Genomic DNA, 22704 nt, shown 5'->3' on the forward strand with positions numbered 1-22704 from the left:
GATGTGTTCTTAGATTAAGTTTGCCAGTATTTCACTGAGTATGTCTGCATCAATGTTCATGAGGGAGATTGGTCTATACTCCTCTTTCTTAGTTGCTTCTCTGTGTGATTTGGGAACAAGATATTGTAGCCTGCTAAAAAGAGCTTAGCAGTGACCATTCTCTTCTATTGTGTGGAATATTTTGGGTTTTTTTTGTTTGTTTGTTTGCTTGTTTCTTTGTGTGTTTGCTTGTTTTGATGTTTATGTTAATTTATTTTTATTATTTTTATTTTACATACCGATCTCAGTTCCCTCTCTCTCCTTCCCTCTTGCCCTCTATTCCACCTCCCATGTCCCCCCGATCACCCTCCACTCCCAATGCTCCCCCCAACTCCATCCATGTAAGGTGATGCCCTCCAGGAGGAGTCGTCTAAATCTATCATTTGGAGTAGGGGCTAGGACTACTCTCCTGTCTCTAGGTTAAGGGAGTATCCCTCCATGGGGGATGTGCCCTCAAAGTCCGTTGTGCACCAGAAATATATCCTGGTACCACTGTATGAGGTCCCTTGCACTAGTCAGGCCTTCTAGGTGAGAACCATGATCAGGGGGTCTGAATCAATCCCATGCTGGATTTCCAGCTATCAGTCTGGGGGGCCCATTAGCTCCTCCTTCTTCAGGTCAGCTATCTCTGTGTTTCTGAAGGCTGGCCTTGTCTTCCCTCTCAACATCTGGGTTCTAGTTTGGTTCAGTGTTTAGTTGTGGGTGTTTGCTTCTGTTTCCATCAGCTACTAGATTAGGGCTCCATGATGGTGGACAACTTATTAGTCATTCTCATTATCAGGGAAGGGCATTTATGGTAGAGCCTTTTCACTGTTGCTCAAATTGTTAGTTGGGGTCAGTCTTGTAGGCCTCTGAACATTTTTCTAGGTTCAGCTTTCTCTTCAAACCTATAATGGCCCCTTCTTCTATTCTCTCTCTCTCTCTCTCTCTCTCTCTCTCTCTCTCTCTCTCTCTCTCTCTCTCGTCTATTCCACCCCTGACTCAATCTGCCTAGTCCCAGGTGCTTCCCTCTCCTCCCTTGCTCTTTTCCCTAGTTCCCTCTCTACTCACAGTCCCCATGTGCTGGGGATATCATGTCCCTTTCCCCTTCTGTGAGAGACATTATATGAATCTCTTAGAATCCACCTTGTGTCCAAGTTTCTCTGGTGGTGTGAATTATAAGCTGGTGATCCTATGCTCTACATGTAAAATCCATATATGAGCAAATACATACCATGGTCCTCTATTTGTGACTGGATTACCTCATTCAGGATGGTTTCTTCAAGTTCTATCCACTTGCCTGAGAATTTCAAGATGCCATTGTTTTTTCCGCAGAGTAGTATTCCATTGTGTAAATGTGCCACATCTTCTTTATCCATTCTTCAGTTGAGGGGAATCTAGATTGCTTCCAGGTTTTTGCTACTACAAATAATACTGCTATGAACATAACTGAACACATGTCTTTGTTGCATGGATGTGGATCAATTGGGTATATGCCTAAGAGGGGGATTGCCGGGTCATGTGGTAGACTCATTCACATTTTCCTAAGGCACCGCCATACTGATCTTCAAAATGGCTGTACAACTTTGCACTACTACCAGCAGTGAAGGAATGTTCCCCTTTCTCCACATCCTCTCCAGCATAAATTGTCATTGGTGTTTCTAATTTTAGCCATTCTGACAGAAGTAAGATGGTATATCAAAGTTGTTTTGATTTGCATTATTGTGATAGCTAAGGACAGGATATTGAGCATTTTCTTAAGTGTCTTTCAACCTTTTTGATTTCCTCTAATGAGAGTTCTCTATTCAATTCTGTACCACATTTTTAATAGGGATATTTGGTGTTTTTGTGACTAGTTTCTTGAGTTCTTTGTATATTTTGGAGATCAGCCCTCTGTCACATGTAGGATTATTGAAGATCTTTTCCAAGTCTGTAGGCTGCCATTTGGTCTTTTCAACTGTCTTTTGCCTTGCAGAAGCTTCTAAGTTTGAGGAGGTCCCATTATTAATTGTCGAACTCAGTGTTTGTACTACTGGAGTTATGTTTAGGAAGTGGTCTCCTGTACCAAGTTGTTCAAGGTTACCTCCTACTTTCTCTTCTAAGGGGTTAAGTGTGCCTGGATTTATGTTGAGTTCTTTTATCCATTTGGACTTTGTTTTGTGCAAGGCAATAGACATGGATCTATCTGCTGTCTTCTACAGACCATCATCCAGTTGTGCCAGCACCATTGGTTTAAGATGCTTTCCTCCTACCATTTTATACTTTTACCTGTTTTGTCAAAAAAAAAAAAAAAACAGGTGTTCATAGTTATGTGGGTTTATATCAGGATTTTCAATTCGATTCCATTAGAATAATTGTCTATTTTTCTGGCAATACCAGGCTGTTTTCAGGACTATAGCTCTGTAGTAGATCTTAAAGTTGGGAATGCTGATGCATCCTGAAGTTCCTTTATTGTACAAGGTTGTTTTGGCTATCATGGTTATTTTGTTTTTCCATATAAAGTGGATTATTATCCTTTCAACATCAATAGAAAATTGTGCTGGGATTTTAATGGTGATTGCATTGAATCTGTAGACTGCTTTTGGCAAGATTGCCATTTTTACTTTCTTTCACTTGTTTGGTAAGCATTACCCCAAGATACTTTATGTTGCTTGTGGCTATTGTAAAGGGTGATGTTTTTCTGATTTTTTTTTTTCTCAGCCTCTTTGTTGTCTGAATAAAGTAGGGCTACTGATTTTTTTTTTTTTGAGTTTATCTTGTATCCTGCTAGTTTGCTGAAGTTGTTTATCAGCTGTAGGAGTTTCCTGGTAGAGTTTTTTTTTTGGGGGGGGTCACTTTTGTAAACTATCATATCATCTGTAAATAGAGATAGTTTGACTTCTTCCTTTCCAATTTGGATTCCCTTGATCTCCTTTTGTTGTATTGCTTTAGCTAGAACTTCTACTACAATATTGAAGAGATATTCAGCCTTTTCTTTTTCTTGATTTTAGAGCAATCTCCTTAAACTTCTCTCCAATCAGTTTGGTTTTGGCTGTTGGTTTACTGTATATTGCTCTTATTATATTTAGGTATGTTAATGTTATCCCTGATCTCTCCAAGACCTTTATCATGAAAGGGTGTTGAATTTTGTTGAAGGCTTTTTCAGCATCTGTGGAGATGATCATATGGTTTTTCTTTTTCAGTTTGTTTATATGGTGGATCACGTTGATAGATTTTCATATGATAAACTATACCTGCAACCCATGTACGAAGACTACTTGGTCATGATGGATGATTTCTTTTATGTACTCTTGGATTCAGTTTGCCAGTATTTTATTGAGTATTTTTGCATCAGTGTTCAAGGGGGTTATTGGTCTGTAGTTTTCTTTCTTAGTTGTGTCTTTGTGTGGCTTGGGTAGCAAGGTGGTTGTGGCATCATAAAAAAGAGTTTGGTAATGAACCTTCTGTTTCCATTTTGTGGAACAATTTAAGGAGTATTGGTATTAGCTCTTCATTGAATTTCTCATAGAATCCTCCACTGTAGCCCTCTGGCCCTGGGCTTTTTTGTTGATGTTGTTGTTGGAAGGCTTTGATGCCTGCTTCTATTTCAGTAGGGGTTATAGGTCTATTTAAGTTGTCTGTTCTTGATTCAATTTTGGTAAGTGATAGTTATCCAGAAATTTGTCCATTTCCTTTAAATTTTCAAATTTTGTGGAATACAGGTTTTCAAAGTATGATCTGAAAATTGTCTGGATTTCCTCAGTCCATTGTTATGTCCCCCTCTTTGTTTCTGATTTTTTAAATTTGCATGTTCTCTCTCTGCTTTTTGGTTAGTTTGGATAAAGGTTTGTCTATCTTGTTGATTTTCTCAAAAAAAATACCTACTCTTTGTTGCATTGATTTTTTGTATTGTTTTCCTGGTTGATACTTTATTGACTTCAGCCCTCAAATTGATTATTTCCTGGCTTCTTCTCTGTGTTGAGTTTGCGTCCTTTTGATCTAAGGCTTTCAGTTGTTCTCTTAATTATCCTCCGTTTTCTTCATATCCACACTTAGTGCAATGAACTTCCCCGGTAGCACTGCTTTCAAGTTGTCCCATGAGTTCAGGTATTTTGTGTCCTCATTCTCACTGGCTTCTAGAAAGTATTTAATTTCTTTTTTTATTTCTTCTTTGACCCAGTATGGTGCAATTCCTTTTTGTTCAGTTTCCATGAGTTTGTAGGGTTTCTGAAATTTGTGTTGTTGTTGAATTCCAATTTAAAGCATGGTGGTCTTATAAGATACATGGGACTATTCCAATTGTTTTGTATCTGTTGAGGTTTGTTATGTTGCCTAGTATGTCGTTGATTTTAGAGAAGGTTCCATGTGGAGCAGAGAAGAAGGTATATTCTTTTGTGTTTGGATGTAATGTTCTATAGATGTCTGTTAACCCCAATTGAGACATAGCTTCTGTTAGTTCTTTGTTTCTTTGTTGAGTTTCTGACTAGTGGTCCTATCTAGCAGTGAGAGTGGAGGGTTGAAGTCTCCCACTATAAGTGTGTGAGGTTTTATGTGAGCTTTGAGTTTTAGTAGGGTTTCTTTTTACGAATGTAGGTACCTTTGTATTAGGGGCATAGATGTTCAGAATGAGACTTTGTGCTACTGGATTTCTCCTGTGATGAATATGAAAGACCCATCTTCATCTCTTTTGATTTTGGTTTGAAGTCTAACTTGTTAGATATTAGGATAGCCACACCTGCTTGCTTCTTGTGTCCATTTGAATGGAATATCATTTCCCAACCCTTTACCCTGAGGTAGTATCTGCCTATGAAGCATAGATGTGTTTCTTGTATGCACCAGAAGGTTGGGTTCTGTCATTATAACAATTATATTAGTTTGTGTCTTTTTAAAGGCAGTTTAAGACCATTAATGATGAGGGTGAGGGAGAGTAAGGACCAGTGATTGTTAATGCTTGTTTGTTTCAGATTTGTTGTTGGCACTGGTATTGTGAATATATTTGCCCTGCTTTACCCTTGGTTTCTGGTGAAGTGGGATGATCTATTGCATATGTCTTTGTGAGTGAGCATAGTTAACTTCCTTGGGTTTTAGTTTTCCTTCCAGGACTTTCTGTGAAAATCTGGCTTTGTCATTAAATATCTTGTTTTCTCTGTCTATAGTGATTGAAATTTTTGCTGGGTATAGTAGCCTGGGCTGGCATCCGTGGACTTTTAGTACTTGTAGAACATTTAGTACTTGTAGAACATCTATCCAGGACCTTCTGGGTTGAGAATTTCCATGGATGAGTCAGGTATAATTTTGATAGGTCTGCATTTATATGTAACTTGGCCTTTTTCCTCCACTGCTCTTAATATTCTTTCTTTATTCTGTATGATAGATGTTTGATTATTATGTGTTGAGGGGTCTTTTTTCTTTGGTCCATTCTATTTGGTGTTTGGTATGCATCTTGTACTTTCATGGGCATGTTGTTTTTTAGATTGGGAAAGTTTTCTTCAATGATGTTGTTGAATATGTTTTCTGTACCTTTGAGCTGGGCTTCTTCACTTTCCTCTATGACTATTATTCTTGGGTTTTGCCTTTTCATGGTATCCCATATTTCCTAATTTTTTTGTGCTAAGGATTTGTTGGATTTAAGATTTTATTTGTTCAATGAATCTATTTCCTCTAGTTTATCTTCAGTGCCTGAGATTCTCTCTTCCATCTTTTGTACTCTGTTGGTAATGCTTGTGTCTGTAGTTCGTGATTGTTGGCCCAATTTTTCTATTTCCAGCATGTCTTCAGTTTGTGTTTTCTTTATTGTCTCTTTTTCAGTTTTCATGTCTTGACGTGTTTCCTTCACCTGTTCAGTTTTTTCTTGGCTTTCTGTACTTTAAGAGATTTGTTCATTTCTTCCATTTTTTTTTATTTGTTTTTTTTTTTCTTCCATTTCTTTAAGGGATTTTCTCACATCTTTGAGGGCCCCTATCATATTTTATGAACATATTTTTTAAGTCAGTTACTTTTGCTTCATGTGCTTTGAGGTGTTCGAGTATAGTTGGTGTAGTGTCCCTAGATTCTGGTGGTGTCATGGTTTTCTTTTCTTTCTATTGTTAGGTGTTTTCTTGTATTGCTGTCTTCCCATCACTTCTTCTAGTAGGGCAGGTGGGCTCTCTCTCTCTCTCTCTCTCTCTCTGTCTCTGTCTCTTTCTCTCATACTTTTCCAGTGAGCTTAGGTGGGTGAGAATTTCAATGTCAGTAGCTCTGGGTGGCCCAAGCTCTCTAGGAGGTCTCTTCAGGCAGGGGCCTAGCCATGGGGGTCAAAGATCAGGCTCCAGCAGAGGTCAAGCAATGGGTGTCAATGATCCAGCAAGCAGGGACTCAGGATGGTTCTGAGAGGATAGGTGGATCTAGCCTAGGCCCAGCATTCTTCAACTGAGGCCTCTCTAGCAGAGGCCCTTCGATCTTTTGGAATATTTTAGGGGTAGTGGTATTAATGCTTTTTTTAATTTCTCATAGAATCCTGCATGGAAACCATGTGGCTCTGAACTTTTTTTTTTTCCTTTTGGTTAAGAGGCTTTTGATGAATGCTTCTATTTCATTAGGGTTATAGGTCAATTATATTCCTTATCTGTTCTTGATTTAATTTTAGTATGTAATACCTATTCAAAAATTGTCCATTTCTTCTAAATTTTCCAATTTTGTAGAGTATGGGTTTTCAAAGTGTGACATAATGATCCTTTGGATTTCCTCCATGTCCATTGTTTTGTCTCCTTTACATTTCTGATTTTGTTAGTGTGGATATTGTTTCTCTACCTTTTGGTTAGTTTGAACAAAGGTTTGTCTACCTCGTTGATTTACACAGGGAACCAACTCTTAGTCTCCCTGATTCTTTGTATTATTTACTTTGTGTCTATTTTATTGATTTCAGTCTTCAATTTGATTATTTGCTGGCATATACTCCACCTGGGTGAGTTTGCTTCTTTTTGTTCTAGAGCTTGTAGGTGTGCTGGTCATTCACTAGTGTGCTATTCTCCAGTATATTTTTTATTTTTAATTAATTATTTTTAATTTTATATGTTGATCCCAGTTCCCTTTCCCTCCCTACTTCCCTTCCTCCCTCCCTCTTACCTTCTCTTCCCCTCACATGCAGCCTAACCACCCTCCCATCACATCCCCCCACCCCAATTCCACATGTACGGCAATGCTATCGAGGTGGGGGTCATGAAAATCTGTCAACTCATGTGAAGTAAGGACTAGGACTTCTCTCTTATCTCTAGGTTAAGGCAGTATCCCTCCATGGGGAATGTGTCCACAATGTCCTTTGGTACACTAGGAATACATCCTGGTTCCACTGTCTGAGGTCCTTCTAGCTGAGACCCATATTCAGGGGGGCCTGAGTCAGTCCCATGCTGGATTCCAAGCTATTAGTCTTGGGGCCTGTTAGCTCCTCCTTGTTGAGGTCAGCTGTCTCTATGTGTTTCTGCAACCTGGTCTTGTCGTCTCTCTCTGCATCTGGATTCTAGTTTGACTCAGTGTTTAGTTATGAGTGTTTGCTTCTCTTTCCAACAGGTACTAGATGAGGGCTCCATAAAAAATCTTATTTTACATACCAATCCCAGCTCCATTTCTCTGCTATCCTCCCATTCCCCCCACCATCCCTCCATCTCACTCCCATACACTCCTTAGGGAGGATGAGGCCCCTCATAGAGGATCATCAACATCTGTTACATCATTTGGGGCAGGACCAAGGTCCTCCCATATGTGTGTAGGCTGAGAGAGTATCACTTGATAGGGAATGGGCTCCAAATCACATTTGTGCACTGGGGATAAATACTGATTCCAACTGCCAGAGGTCCCATAGACTGCCCAAGATCACCAACTGACTCTCACATTCAGTGGGCCTGGTTTGGTCATGCTGGTTTCCCAGCTTTCAGACTGTGGTCTGTGTGCTCCAACTTGCTTACGTCAATTATTTTGGTGGGTTTCCCCATTATAGTCAGCATAGTCTTGACTCCATTGCTCATCACTCCTCCCTCTCTACAACTAGATTCCAGGAGATCAGCTCAGTGCTTAGCTGTGAATCTCTGCTTCTGTTTCCATCAGCTACTGGATGAAGCCTCTGGGATACCATTTAAGGTAGTCTTCAATCTCATTATAGGGGAAGGCATTTAAGGTAGCCTCTCCACCATTACTTAGATTCTTAGTTGCAGTCATCATTGTATATCCCTGAAAATTTCCCTAGTGTCAGGTTTCTCATTAAGCCTATAATGGCTCTCTAAAAGTATTCCATTCCTTGCTATCCTTCTCTGTTCTTTCCCCAACTCGACCTTCCTGATCTCTCATGTTCTGCTTTTCACTCTGCTTCTCCCTTCCTGTTTCTCCTACCTCCCTCTTTTTTCTCTCATTCTCTGAAATTCAGGAGATCTTGCCCTTTTTCCCTACTTGGGGAGTCTATGTATGTTTCTCTTAGGGTCCATTTTGTATCTTAGCACTTCTGGGGTTATGGGTTGTAGGTTGGTTATCATTTGTTCTATGTCTAATTTCCACTTATTAGTGAGTACATACCATATTTGTCTTTTTTGTCTGGCTTACCTCACTCAGAATGTTTCTTCTAGTTCTATCCATTTACCTTCGAATTTCAAGATATCCTTGTTTTTTATTGCTGAGTAGTATTCCATTGTGCAAATGTACCACATTTTATTCATCCATTCTTCAGTTGGGGGGCATATAGGTTGTTTTCAGGTTCTGGCTGTTACAAATAATGTTTCTTTGAACAAAGTTAAACAGATGTCCTAGTGGTATGGATGTGTATCCTTTGGGTATATGTCAAAGAGTGAAATTGCTGTGTCTTGAGGTAGACTGATTCCATTTCCCCTGTAAACCACTATACGGATTTCCAAAGTGGCTGCTCAAGTTTGCATTCCCACCTCCAATGGAAGAGCGTTCCCCTTTCTCCACATACTATCTAGCATAAACTGTCATTGGAGTTTTTTTTTAATTTTAGCCATTCTGACAGGAGCAAGATGGTATCTCAAAGTTGTTTTGCTTTGCATTTCCCTGATAGCTAAGGATGTTGACCAGTTTCTTCAGTGCTTTTTGGCCATTTGAGATTCTCCATATTGAGAAATCTATATTTATATTTGTACCCCATTTTTTAATTGAATTATTTGGTGTTTTGGTGATTAGCTTCTTGCTTTCTTTGTATATTTTAGATATCAACCCTCTGTCAGAGGTGAGGTTGGTGAAGATCTTTTCCCATTCTGAGGGATGTCATTTTGTCCTACTGACTGTGTCCTTTACCTTACAGAAGCTTCTTGGTTTCAGGGGATCTCATTTATTAATTGTCCATCTCAGTATCTGTGCTACTATTGTTTTGTTCAGAAAGTGGTCTTCTGTTACTTTGTGTTATTTTGTTCAAGTATACTCCCCACTTTCTCTTGAATTAAATTTGTACAGCCACTTTGGGATCAGTATGGTGATGTCTCAAGAAAATGGAAATCAGTCTACCTCATGATCCAGCAATTCCACTCTTAGGCATATACCCAAAGAAAGCACATTTATACCACAAGCACATCTATTCAACTATGTTGATAGCAGCATTATTTGCAATATCCAGAATCTGTAAGCATCCTAGATATCCCTCAATTGAAGAATGAATAAAGAAAATGTGATACATTTACACGATGCAGTACTATTCACTGGGGAAAAAAATGAAATCTTCAAATATTCAGGAAATATATGGACCTAGAATAAACCATCCTCAGTGAGGTAACCCAGACACAGAAAGAAAAGCATGGTATGTACTCTCATAATAGGTATTACACATAGAACAAATCCTATAATCTGCAACCCCAGAGAAGCTAGGGAACAAGGAGGAAAAGATAAAGGGGCAAGACATCCTGAGTAAATTGGGAGCATAGGGGATGGGGGGAAAGAGGTAAGAGAAAGAGGAGGGAGGAGAAGAACTTGAGGAATAAGGAAGGTTGAGTTGCAGAAAGAACAGAGAAAGACAGCAAGGGAAGTGATACCTTAATAGATGGAGCCATTATGGGCTTAACAAGAAACATGGAACTATGGAAATCTCCAGGGATCCACAATGAGGAACCCAACTAAGAATCTAAGCAGCAATGGGGAGGCTACCTTGAATTCCCTTTGCCCATAATGAAATTGATAACAACCTTAAACGCCATCCTATTGCCTTCATCCAGTAACCGATTGAAGCCAAAGCAGAGATCCACAGCTAAGCTCCAAGCTGAACTCTTGGAATCCAATTGTAGAGAAGGAAGAATGATGAGCAAAGGGATCAAGACCTTGCTGGGGAAACCGACCAAAACACCTGACCTGAACAAGTAGAAGCTCATGAACCCTAAGTCTAGCTGGGAAACCAGCATAACACCAAACCAGGCCAGCTAAAACTGGGTGTGAGTTGGGGGTGGTTAGAACAATATCTGGGGCCTGTATCAGTGGAACCAGCATTCATCCTTAGTGCCCAAATGGGCTCTGGGATCCCATACCCTATCAAGGGATATTCTCTCAGGCTAGATACATGTGGGAGGGTCTTGGCCCTGTCCCAAATGATGTAATAGACTTTGATGATCACCTATGGGAGGCTTCATCCTTCCTGAGGAGTGGATGGGGGGAGTGTTAAGGGATTGGTGGAGGGAATGGGAGGATGGTTGGGAGTAGGAACTAAGATTGGTATGTACAATAAGATTGTTTGCAATTTAAATAAAAATTAATTTTAAAAGACTCAAATTCACTATCTAACTTTTTTCTAAATCATTGTTAGAAACATTGCAAGGATTTTTATGATCATTTATGAGGGTAACTTTGAAGTAAATAAAACAGATAAAAAAAATTTGGAGATACTACCAGTCATTTCTCTCAACTGAGACTAATTTTAAAATAAGATTTCCATTGTGCTACACCAGTTAAATGTAGGCTTTTATAGAGGCCAAGTGATAGACACAGACTTGTCCTAGGCTTGCCTCCTGATGAATCCACCTAATCACCAACCAATCTAATAATTATTTCATGAAATCCAGAGTACATATTTGAAACAGTTCACCTTTGCAAATGGCACTCTTGACTTGTTTACATGACCCTTCCAAAGCTATTAAAAAATTGTGGTAAAGGACAAGGAGAAGACACTAGAACTGCCACTGATAAACATCTGATAAACAGCAAACCAAAAACAATATAATATTATGAGAAGATTGTAGAAATTGTGCTACTCTTTAGATTTTGAAAGATGATTGGATATTTAACCTTACTATGTACTATTTTAGCTCATTCTCTTGCTCTCTGCAGGAAAAAAAAGTGGATGTTGGAATTTAACAGAGAATTATTAAGCTTAATTTAATTAGCAGTTGACTCAAATTAAAGCTACTATGTGAGCTATGGTTTCATCATTTTATTAATTAATACTCATTCTGGTACTTGGTTCACAGATATATTGATAGCAAATGATTTTGTTCATCCTTGACAATGAATACTAAAAGAAGATATTTTGACTTCTCCTGGTAATGCTCCCACAATGTCCTATTTAGCTACAGTGTCAGCTTTTACACATGAGTGATTATGTCTCAGGAAATTAACCATTCTCCCTATGCACAAAATTATATACAAGTCCAGTGCATTATAACATTTTGCTAAATGAACCTTGTAATCTAGATGTAAAAACTTCTGTAGACTTAGAGGTAGGGCATGTAGTGACAGATTGCATAAAGTCAGTTCAAGGAATATTAAAAGGTCTTCTATCTCAATGAATTTCTAGAAAAACAATAGTATGGGACATCGTGGCACAGCCCTTTAAAAATATTTGATAAATTGTTAAAATTGGTCTTTCTTACACAAGAAGTTTAATAATACCTATATGATCTCTGAAGGTTGTATAGTCAATATATTTTTCATTTTGGCTTGCTCTATGAAGTAATCTATCAAATGATCTGAAATTTGTAATTCTGAGTCCAGAAATACAGATGGCCCTATAGCAGAATATTCTAAACAACCTGAGGAGCATCATGATAGATAACAGAAAAAAGCATAAATTCCTAAGTGTGGAGTGTGTGTGTGTGTGTGTGTGTGTGTGTGTGTGTGTGTGTGCATGAGTGTGCATGTGCTTGTGTGTGTGCATGTGCATATCTGCATGTATATTTCTGAATATATACAAAACTAATTTCAAAAAATATAGAAATTAAGTTAGCAAGGAAAAGTGTTCAAGTAAAGACAATTTTGGGAATAGAACTTTTTAACAATAAATTCTCCCAACATATACCCCATAATAAACTTTCATTATTCTTATGGCTGCTGCAATAAAATACAGCAAACATAGAAACACCCTACTGGGCATCTCTAGAAGTATATTTCAATGGAGATTAAAACTCTAGTAAAATTGACAATAAAGATTAACTATCATGATACAGCAGAAGAAGAAAGTGATAAGAAATAATTGAAATTATTAATAATGGCAAAAATGTTTTTGACATATCTAATTCAAAAACCAAAAATATTCCTATTGATACATTATGCTTATAAATATAATGTTCTTTGAGACCCAAAAAAAATGTTATGCAGAGGCATGAATAAGAAGTCAGAACTTGAACTCTTATGATTAAAACACAATCAAGTACATACAGAAGATCTGATAAAAATGAATTTTAATCATCTATATATCAAACTATTTAATATTATAATCATAATGATTATTTTTCCTTCAGAATCATTTTTCTGAATGCCCGCTTGACCTCTTTGTTTCTCAGGCTGTAAACTAGAGGGTTCAGCATAGGGATGACCATGGTGTAGAACACAGACACAATTTTGTCAGTATCCATTGCATGTCTAGAGCTGGGCTGCAAATACATGAAGATTATAGTTCCATAGAAAATAGAAACTGCAGTGAAGTGGGAGGCACAAGTAGATATAGCCTTGTGATGCCCTGATCCTGAGTTCATCTTTAAGATCATTATGAAAATCATAATATAGGACACTAATATTATTATGAGAGCAAAGAATATATTGAAGCTAGCTAGACAAATAAGAACCAGCTCATTAACATGTCTATCAGAGCAAGCGAGAGCCATGACCGCTGGCATATCACAGAAAAAATGATGAACCACATTAGACTTACAGAAGGAGAGATTGAATGTATCCCCAGTATAGACTGAGACATTCAACAAACCAAGGACATAGCAGCCCATAATCAGATACACACACATACTTGTATTCATGGAGCTGGCATAGTGTAGGGGCTTGCACACTGCTACATAGCGATCATAGGCCATTGAGGCCAACAAGAAATTTTCCACAGTAGCAAAGGCTGCAAAAAGAACATCTGAGTAGCACAGTCATTGTAAGACATGATCTTGTCTCCAATTAGGAGCCCAGTCATGACTTTGGGAGTGACAGCTGAAGAGTAACCAAAGTCAACGAGGGACAAGTTACCAAGGAAAAAATACATGGGGGTATGGAGCCGAGAATCCAAGAGAATCAATAAGATCATTCCCAGGTTCCCCACGAGGGTTATGATGTATATGAGGAGGAAGGTGATGAAGAGGGGAAGCTGCAGGTCAGGGTCATTGGTCAGTCCCATGAGGATGAACTGTGTCACTTCTGTCCTGTTCTTCATCATTGTCATCTCACAGCCACTTGATGTTCTGTGGCAATGAGAAAGAAAGGGAATATGATAATAGTGAACTGGAAATTAAGAAGTATGAACATAGGATATAGACATTCATTGAATTAACAAATTGTTTGGAAAGATTCTTTACTAAAGCCAGGGTTTTGAATGCTAATTTAATGTGTTTGCTACATACATGTTCAAATGTTATTAAATCTAAAATGTAATACATGTAATTTAGAAGTGGTATTCATCAGTACTCATCAGAGAGTAAAACACTTTGGAGCACCTTGTCCTAAGTGGAATGTCTCCATCAAACTTTTCCCCATAGGGCTGAAGGAACTATGTAGAAGATGTGGGAAGATTATAAGAGCCTGAGCAGATGAATGACTCTAAGGAAACAGATACTTCCAGATACAACAAATCTTATATATATCAACCCACGGAGACTATGGTAGCATGCAAAAGTTCCAGCCAAAAGGGTCCCTAACATGAAGATGGGAAAGTAGACACACACTCTGACTTATAAACAAGAAGTTATCTGTAAATGACACACACTGGAAAAGATAACATTTTCTCCAATGTAATCTCCCAGGATATATCAACCACACACCAGAGCAGGTACCATGCACAGTAGTATCTTGTCTACACAAATTGAACTCCATAGATTTTTGTGAAATTTTTGTTTATTTGGGGATTTTTCTTAAATTGTTTTTCTATTGCTTTTCATTTGAATGGTTTGGTTTTTGTTTTGTGAGGTTTTATGAGGGAAAGATAGAGGTAGGTAGATAGATAGATATAGATAAAGATATAGATATTGATTAGATATAGATAGAGAATATAAAATTGGTTGAGTAGAGATTATATACAGCTATGGGAGAGGAAACATGACCAAAATATATTGAATGAAAAATTTAAATTAAAAAGAAAAATTCTTTGCCCATAATCTAATTAATTCTTAAAGAATTTAATAAATGAACAACAAATAAATATATCTTCCAGTTCACTTCTGAGCTCAATATAATTTGACTCTTTCATATTTGTCACCTGCCAACAGCTGATTTAAATAGTTAAATTGCATTTATTATCTCCTCTCAATGACATGAATTCAGAGAAATCACTAAAACACAGTCTTTGCTGATTCATTTCAATTTTATCACTTAAATAGGATCATTTCCTTTTATTCATTATTTATTTGCTTTACATTTCTGCTTATTTTATTACCTCCTATGACAGATGAACATATTGTAAATACAGTTGGTGGACATATTCAAAATATAAAACATAATGAAACTGTGCCTTTCATCCAGTTTTTTTTCATCTCAGCTTTGCATATCACATGAGGGAAATCAGTAAACTGCCTATAGTGAAAATGTCTGTATGTATACCTTATTTAATTTAGAACTCAGTTTTTGGACTGTACCGAAAATAATATTCACTTTTTCAATAGTTACAGTGGTTACATCTGCCCATGGATTGACATAAATTACACACACACACACACACACACACACACACATGTATGTATGTATGTATGTATGTATGTATCAGATATCTTAGAGAGAAAAGTTATTTACCCAGATTAGTCTGATATAATGTCAGCAATGAAATTTGGCCAAAATGTGATTACAAGCACCTGCATTCCTAATTGTATTTAACAGATTCTCAGTTCTCTTCAGCTAAGACAGAAGAATGAGCATTAACATGGATCAATGTTGAAGTTAACCCTAATTTCTTTCTGCTCTAGAAATAATGTCATCATAATGTCACATTTATAACAAATTTTGCAAATTCTGGCAATAAGGCTGAATAAGAGATATCACTGAGAATTTCAAGACAAAGTTAACAATTCAGAAGTATACCAATCTAATATTTACCTTTGAGTAATTTTCCTCACTGTAGTTGAGGCTTCTAGCTAATCCTCTGGTCAGAAGACTTTATAATTATCTATTATCACTAAAAAAAAATGATCAACGAAGCATGGAATAAAATTCATACCTTCAAAATTGCAGTATGGATTTATATTTGTGTTTCATAGTCTCCCATATGCAAATCTAGAGGAAGTTATACAGACCTGCCAAGTGCTGGAGACTTCCCCTAGGAGTCTATCTATAACTTCTGCCCCTACATTAAGTGGAGGAAGCAATTAAATAGCCCAAGGGAATCAAGGGAATCACATTGGTTGCTTTAATATGCACATAACATTTTCATTACTTTTATTAATTGGTTTTGAAATTTTAATAGTATTGATTCTTTTTATTTTACTTTCACTTGTGAAAATTCTATATTTCAAAAAATCTTAGAAATAGTTTTCATGTATGTTTAATTTTGCTTTTTTGCTTTTTTATATTTTTTATTTACATTTGAAACAAGCATGTTTTACATTTCAATCCCATTTGCCACTCCCTCCCATCATCCCCAGTTCCACCCATCAACCCCCATCCCATTCTCTTTCTGCTCCCCAGGAAGGGTGAGCCCTTCCATGGAGTCTTCAAAGTCTGTTATATTATTTGGAGCATGACCTAGGCCCTCCGCCATGTGTCTAGGCTGAAAGAGTATCCCTCTATGTGGAATGGGCTCCCATAGTCCATTCATATACTAGGGATAAATGCTAATAACCAACAGAGGTCCCATACACTACCCAGTCCTCCCCAAATAACACCACATTCAGGGAATCTGGGAAGATTCTATGCTGGTTCCCCAGCTATCAGACTAAAGACCCTGATATCCCCCTTGTTCAGGTCACCAGGTTCTGTGGGGATTCTCTAGCCTGGACTTGACCCCTTTGCTCATCACTCCTCTTTGTCCGCAACTGGATTCCAAGAGTTTGGCTCAGTGTTTAGCTGTGGGTGTCTGTTTCTGCTTCCATCAGCTACTAGATGAAGGTTCTAGAGACTATCTCACTACAAGTCATCAATCTCATTATTGGATAACGGCATTTAAGGTAGCCTCTCCACTATTGCTTAGATTGTTAGTTGGGGTCATCCATGTGGATCTCTGGACATTTCCCTAGTTCAAGATTTCTCTTGAAACCTATAATGGCTCCCTTTTTTATGGTGTCTCTTTTTTCCTCTCCTCTATTCTTTCCGTTATAATCTTTTTGATCTGCCTACCCATCTCTCCCTTTCTCTTCTTCATGACTCTCCCCTCCTCTCATGCTCCCAATTTGCATGGGAGATCTTGTCCCATTTGCCTTCCCCAAGGGATCATGGACATCTCTCTTAGGGTCTTACTTGTTTCCTAGCTATTCTTGTGGTGTGGATTGTAGGCTGATAATATTTTGCTCTATATCTAAACACCATGTATGAGTGACTATATATAGTGTTTGTCTTTTTGTGACTGTGTTACCTCACTCAGGAAGGTTACTTCTAGTTCCATCAATTTGCCTGTGAATTTCGAGATTTCATTGCCCCCCCCCACTAAGTATTACTCCATTGTGTAAATAGACCACATTTTGTTTATCCATTCTTCAGTTGAGGGGTATTTAGGTTGCTTCCAGGTTCTGGCTATTACAAATAATACTGCTATGAACATGGTTGAACAGATGTCCTTGTATATGAATGTACAACTTTTCTGTATATGCTTAAGAGTAAAATTACTGGATCTTGAGGTAGACTGATTCCCATTTTCCTGAGGAAACACCATATTGATTCCCAAAGTAGTCTTTCAAATTTGCAGTCCCATAGGCAGTGGTGGTGTGTGCACCTTTCTCCACATCCTTTCCAGGGTAAACATTCTTTGGTGTTTATGATTTTAGCTATTCTGACTGGAGTAAGATGCTATCTCAGAGATGTTTTCATTTGCATTTCCCTGAAGGCTAAGGATGTTGAGGACTTTCTTTGGTGTCTTTCAGCCATTATAAATTCTTCTATTGATAACTTTCTATTTAGGTCTGTACTCCACTGTTTAACTGGATTATTTGGTGTTTTGGAAACTAGATTCTTGGGTTTTTTGTATATTTTGGAAATCAACACTCTGAAAGATGTGGAGTTGGTGAATATATTTTCCCATTCCATGGGCTGCCATTTTGTTGTGTTGACTATATCCTTTACCTTAAAGAAGCTTTTCAACTTCAGGAGGCTGAATTTACTATCTGTGCTACTGCTACTGGTGTTAAGTTCAGAAAGCAGTCTCCTATAGCAATTCGTTCAAGGGTATTTCCCACTTTTTCTTCTAAGAGATTCAATGGGCTATATTAATGTTGAGGTATTTGATCCTTTTGGACTTACGTTTTGTGCATGGCCATAGATAGAGATCAATCTGCAGTCTTCTACAAGTTAGCATCCAGTGATGCCAGCACCATTTGTTGAAAATGCTTTCTTTTCTCCATTTACCAATTTTAACTTCTTTGTCAAAAATCACCTTTAATATCAGGATTTTTCAATTTGATTCCATTGGACCTCCTGTCTATTTTTGTGACAATACCAACATGTTTTCAGGACTATAGCTCTATAGTAGAGCTTGAAGCCAGAGATGCCTCTGGAAGTTCCTTTATTGTACAGTGTTGTTTTGGCTACCCCAGGTCTTTTGTTTCTTCATATAAAGTTGAGTATTTTTCTTTCAAGGTCAGTGAAGAATTGTGCTGGGATTTTGATGGGGATTGCATTAATTCTGTAGATTGCTTTAGGCAAGATTGCCATTTTTACTATGTATATCCTACCTATCCAAGAGCATGGGAGATCTTTCCATTTTCTGGTATCTTCTTTAATTTCTTTCTTTAAAGAATCAAAGTTCTTATTATATAGGACTTTCACTTGTTTGTTTACTGTTATGCCAAGATATTTAATGTTGTTTGTGGCTATTGTAAATTGTGATGTTTTTCTGATTTCTTTCTCCGTCCCTTATTTGTCTGTATACTGAATTTTTTGAGTTAATCTTGTATCCTGCTAATTTGTTGAATGTGTTTACCAGCTGCAGGAGCTCCCTGGTAGAGTTTTTCATGTCAATTATTTAAACTATCATATAATCTACCAATATTGACAGTTAGACTTCTTCCTTTTTAATTTGAATACCCTTGATCTCCTCTTGCTGTCTTATTGCTCTATCTAGAACTTCAAATACAATATTGAAGAGATATGGAGAGAGTGGACAGCCTTGTCTGGATCCTGATTTTAGAGGAATCACATCAAGTTTCCCTCTATTTAGTTTGATGTTGGCTGTTGATTTACAATATATTGATCTCTCCAATACCTTAATCATGAATGGGTGTTGGATTTTATCAAAGGTGTTTTCAAATCAAGGGAATGATCATGTGGTTTTCCTTTTTTCAGTTTGTTTATTAGGTAGATTACATTGATAGAATTTCCTGTGTTGAAACATCCCTGCATTCCCAGGATGAAGCCTACTTAGTTTTGGTGAATGATTACTCTGATGTGTTCTTGAATTCTATCTAGGCTAAGGGAGTATCCCTCGATAAGGAATGTGCTCCAAAATTCTTTTTGTGCAGTAGGGATACATCCTGGTTCTACTGTAAGAGGTCCCTTAGACTGCCCAGTCCTTCAAACTGAGACCCACGTTCAGGGGGTCTGAGTCAGTTCCTAGGCTAGTTTCCTAGCTATCATTCTGAGCATCCATGAACTCCTCATTGCTCAGGTCAGCTGTCTCTGTGAGTTTCTTTATCTTGGTATAGTCACATTTTCTTATCACTCCTCCCTGCAACTGGATTCCAGGAGTTTGGCTCAGTGTTTTTAGCTGTGGGTGTCTGCTTCTGTTTCCATCAGCTATTAGATAAGGGCTCTATGGTGGCATATAAATTAATTATCAATCTCATTGTCAGGGAAAGACATTTAAGGTAGCCTTTCCAGTGTTGCTCAGATTTGTTATTTGGGGTCATCCTTGTAGGTCTCTGGGCATTTCTCTAGAGTCAGTTTTCTCTTCAAACCTATAATGGCTTCCTCTATTATTGTATCTCATTTTTCCCTTTTGTGATCCTGGCATTCATCCCCCAACTAAATCTTGCTTGTCCCATATTAGGATTGCTACACCCACTGGTTTCTTGGGTCCATTGATTGGAAAATCTTTTCCCAACCCTTTACATCTGCCTTTGAAGTTGAGGTATGTTTCTTGTATGCAGCAGAAGCATAGATTCTGTTTTCATATCCATTCTGTTAGCCTGTATCTTTTTATTATTATGGAGGAAACTTATATTGACAGAAATTGAGGACCATTGATTGTTAATTCTTGTTTTAGATTTTTTGGTAGTGATGGTATTGTGTGTAGATTTAACTCACTTTTTCTTTTGGCTTCTGGTAAAGTAGAATTATCTATTGCCTATGTTTTGTGAGTGTAACTAACTTCCTTGGGTTGGAGTTTTCCTTCCAGAACTTTCTGTAGGGCTGGATCTGTGGATATGTATTTTGTAAATCTAGTTTTATCATGGAATATCTTGTTTTCTCCATACATAGTGATTGAGAGTTTTGCTTAGTATAATAGTATAGGTTGGTATCAATGGTCTGTTAGTGTTTGTAAAACATCTACCCAGTTTCTCTGGCTTTTATAATTTCCATTGAGAAGTCAGGCATAATTCTGATAGGTCTGAGTTTATATGTTACTTGGCCTTTTTATTTTCTGCACTTAATATTCTTTCTTTATTCTGTACACTTTGTGTTTTGATTATTATGTGGTGAGGGGACTTTGGCTTTTTGGTTCAGTCTATTTGGTATTCTCTAAGCTTCTTGTACTTTCATACGCATGTCTGATGGGAGATATCATTCTGTATATATATGTTTCCCATACTGGTTAATGAAAAGCACTGTTGGCCAATAGGAAAGCAAGATAGGTGGGACTAGGAGACAAGGAGGAAAGAGGAAGGAAGAGAGAGGAGTCAAGATGGAGAGTCTGGAGAAAGCAGAACTGCCAGCTGCCTCTCCCTGGAAAGACCACGTGGAAATACACGTGGTTAATATTTAAGACAGAGCTAGCTGATAAGAAACTAGTACCTGGCCAACAGCATTATATCTGATACAGATTCTTGGTGTGTTCATTGGGGCTGGCGCAGTGGTGGGACCAGACTAGCAGCAGGAGGAAAAACCTTACTCCTTACATATGGCGCCTTCGTGGCTAATAAGAACTTGTACTTAAAATTTAAGAAGAGCTTTAAAAAGAGTTTTAGAAACAAAAGGACAGAGACATGCAAGGTTTCTTGGTAGCAGCATTTTTCTCTGTTGGACTCTGCTTTGCGAGAGATAAGCAGATAACTGCACGGCTCCTTTAAGGGAGGATTCCAGACTCAGCATAAGTGGCAAAAAAAACTGTATAGCTTTTAAGAAGCACTGCTAATTTATTGGTGTGTACAAGAGCTGGCAATGGCAGTGACCACATCTCCAAGCCGACAACATGCGGCTGGATGGCAGCATAGACCAAGACAGTGACCACAGCTGTCACTGCTGGCGGTAAAGGTACCCGCCACTGTCTTTGGTAAACCGTGGCTGACACAGCTATGACTTTCATTTTAACAATGCTGTTGTTTACCAGATAAAAGACTCGTGGCCAGAAAAAGATAAAGATTTACAGTAAAGACAGATTCACATTAAGAAAAACCACTAAAGGTTTACAGTGTGCTTTAAAATAAGCGTAGACATGAAAAATAAAATGGTTTTTAAAAGACAAAGAGAAGCTGGGTGTGGTGGCACATGCCTTTAATCCCTGCACTTGAGAGACAGAGGCAAGCAGATCTCTTGTGATTTCAAAGTAAACCTGGTATGCAGAGTAAATTCCAGGACAGATAGGAGTTACACAGTGAAACCTTGTCTCAAAAAATGAAAAAAATAGAAGAAGAAAGAGAGTAATAATAAAGCCACGTAAAAATGAAAAGCTCAGAGAGAATCTGTATACTGTATGGCATTATATTGTCTTTAAATCATTTGACTGCTGAAGAACAGATAAAAGAATTACTGCTGGATTAATTCAATTTATATATTTTAAAAATGCTTTGACTCCAAAATTTAAGCCTGAGGACAGGATTCTAGGATTTCTAGTTTTGTTTCCACTGAAAATGAAAAGCTGTGGATTCCTTCCAGACTAATGTGGTTTGAGAAAGCCAGACCCCCTGAAACAGGGTTCCTGGTAATCCAATATTCAAAACAGCTTGAACAAGGCAGCCTTGCAGACTACAGCCAGGATTTCTGCATCTTCTTAGAATCCCCCATGACAGTGCCCCTTACCAGCAGGAAGTAGTTTGGAAAGAATGACGCCCAAATTCCCAAATATTATTTATAAATGTTTGTTTCCATTTAAATGAGGTTGGTTATAAATGGTTAATGATCACAACCTATATCTTTTTAAAGGTAAAAAGGGATTGTGATATAGATATGAATACTTTGTGTTGGAATGGATTTTCATTTATTGATACAATTTAAGGTCAATTTTGTGATATGTATATTTCCCCTCTTGTTTAGGTATTGTTCTTATATAGCCATTTAAAAATGTATAACTTAGTACAGATTATCTATCATTACATATGAGTCAAAACTTATAGTTAAGTTACTTAGGATTTCTAGATATACAGATATGTATTTGAGATGAATAGGCATTCTTCAAACCTTTCAAAGACCTACCGAATATGGCATTTAAAATGGTTTAGGATTTTTCTTGACAGTGAGACATAAATGCTCCTGGCAACAACACCTGTGTCAGAAAGGAAGATGGGCATTGAAGAAACATGTATGGAGTTTACTTACAATATGGCAAGACTAGCCATTTGGATAAGATACTGCTCTTTTCTGGACTGTTTGACTTTATGCTGTATAAACTGGACATACAGGACCCATAGAAAAGTGACTGCAAATTCAAGATGGCATAGCTACAGAATTCCTGCTTCATGGAAGAGTCTGCCAGACAGTCTGCAGGACACAGAGAAAAGTGACTGACAAACTGCCAATATAAGAAGACAGTTTAAAGTTTCCTGCTTTGCTGAAGAGTCTGCCAGACACACTATGGTGTATGGGCTAAAGATGGAACGTTACAGAAAAACTTCAGATGACTAACCAAGCAGTGAGTTGTCACTGTCATTTCTAGAGTTTATATATTATCCTTCTGTGGTCTTTGAAGGAGTTGAAGACAGATACTTATGGTTATAGTTTTCCTTAGTTAGGATTAAAGATAAGTTACATATA

The 22704-nt window shown here is 37.7% G+C and overlaps 1 pseudogene; it reads right to left on the reverse strand.

Annotated features, from left to right (window-relative positions):
- Positions 1–12677: 12677 nt before the first annotated feature.
- On the reverse strand, positions 12678–13600 carry LOC127216829 (olfactory receptor 5B3-like; annotated as a pseudogene).
- Positions 13601–22704: the final 9104 nt, after the last annotated feature.

This window comes from Phodopus roborovskii, unplaced genomic scaffold (genome assembly GCF_943737965.1).
Source record: "Phodopus roborovskii unplaced genomic scaffold, PHOROB, whole genome shotgun sequence".
NCBI classification, from domain to species: domain Eukaryota; kingdom Metazoa; phylum Chordata; class Mammalia; order Rodentia; family Cricetidae; genus Phodopus; species Phodopus roborovskii.